Raw genomic sequence first — 1,797 nt, forward strand, 5'->3', positions numbered from 1 at the left:
ACCTGCCTTTTAAGAATTTGTTCGATTCCACGATCTTGATTTTTGCTCTTTTCTTGCAGATGCACCGAAACCATTTATACCTTAGATCTATCAAACCTCCTCCAAAATTTGCAGAAGTGGACATGGCGATTTCGATATACCTTAGATCTTCTCCCTTTTTCCTTTCACTCTTTGATAGTTTCAAATCTCTTCTGCCATAATATGTCTCTTCAATATAGCAACTGAAGGGTATCTTGGGAATGAAACTCAAAATTTTTTCAAAAAAACCTCGCTTACCCATTATCACTAGGTCTCTCAGCCGGTTATAGGTCAATTTCCACTTTAGTTATAAAATTTAGGGTATTTATGTAGAGGTTTCTAAATGATAGGGGGGTAAGGTATTTTTTCGCAAAATCATAAGGGGGTTCGTATATTTTATCCAAGATTTATCCATATAGTATCATACATGTGCGGCGCACGTGCCTAAGTAAAAGCACGTCAAAACTCAAAAGCCTCCTAAACTCCATCTTCTTCCCCACTCGGGTCCTACGCCAAAACCCCACCACTCCACAGCACAGTCACGCTAGCACAGTAATAATCCCATTCGGGCATTTCATCAAATATCAATGCCTCCAAAATCCGAGCCCCAAAACCTCTCCTCCTCCGCCATGGAATCTTCCGACTCCTCCATCGACCCATTCTTCCACGTCCTCAAAATCCTTCCCTACTCCTTCCTCCGCCCTCCTCGTCTACGTCTAAAGCTCCCATCCTTCACTCTTCCATCCGCCATGACCGTCTACGCCTTGATCCTCCTCACCTACTTCCTCGTCGTGTCAGGGCTCGTCTACGATGTCATCGTTGAACCTCCGGGCATCGGATCTACTCAGGATCCTCGCACCGGATCAGTTAGACCTGTTGTTTTCCTCCCGGGTCGGGTCAATGGGCAGTATATTATCGAAGGGCTCTCCTCCGGGTTCATGTTTGTTCTTGGCGGAACTGGGATTGTGCTTTTGGACTTGGCTCTGGACAAAAATCGGGCTAAAAGCGTCAAGGTTTCGTTTGCTTCAGCTGGGGTTGCTTTTGTTGTGATTGCTTATGTTATGAGTATATTGTTCATTCGTATTAAGATCCCGGCTTATCTCCGCTGAGCGCTGTTCATCAGGATGTTAAGGATTTTGAGAAAAGCTCGAGTTTTTAACTTTATTGTGTTTTTTTGGGGACCTTTTGAATGGGATTTATCTCATTGTAATGAATTGACTTATTATATATGAAGTTATGGAGGAATTTTAATTGCATCTTAAAGTTCTAATGCTGGTGATCGGTATCATTTTCTGGTCACTTTCTTTCCTATAGTGTTTAGATTGATGGTTGTTATGAGATATGATGGATTCTTGAACGGGTATTGATAATGACTTATTGTATTTGAATGTTTTGGAGGAATTTGAATTGCAGCTTTAAGTTGTAACGCTGGTTATCAATGTCATTTTTCCTGTCAATATTGTTACTAAAATGTTAAATGTGATGCTAGCTTATGAAGCGTGGTGGTTTTTTGAACAGGTTATAATGAGCTTTATGTGTGACATCTTAAGCTTTTTATGAGTTGTGTTTCATGTGTTTAATTTGATATGAATGAGGTACATGGTGGTTTGATTAGTGCTTAGGGAACAGCTCTTGCATGGATTGTTTGGTTAAGTTACTATGAATCAATTAGGTGATCAAGCTTCAAAGTTTTGTAGTATTTGAAGGTTTAATTGTTGTATGCTGAAAATCATGGACTCACTATTCAAACTATGGTTTGGAAATTCATTATCTTCAGCC

The 1,797-nt window shown here is 40.3% G+C and overlaps 1 pseudogene across 1 annotated transcript; it reads left to right on the forward strand.

Moving 5' to 3' along the window:
• Nucleotides 1–498: 498 nt before the first annotated feature.
• LOC113688914 (uncharacterized) lies at nucleotides 499–1,274 on the forward strand (annotated as a pseudogene). The gene has a single exon (XR_003448144.2). The product of XR_003448144.2 is annotated as an uncharacterized protein (transcript).
• The last annotated feature ends 523 nt before the right edge of the window (nucleotides 1,275–1,797 follow it).

This window comes from Coffea arabica, chromosome 5c, assembly GCF_036785885.1.
Source record: "Coffea arabica cultivar ET-39 chromosome 5c, Coffea Arabica ET-39 HiFi, whole genome shotgun sequence".
Classification (NCBI taxonomy): domain Eukaryota; kingdom Viridiplantae; phylum Streptophyta; class Magnoliopsida; order Gentianales; family Rubiaceae; genus Coffea; species Coffea arabica.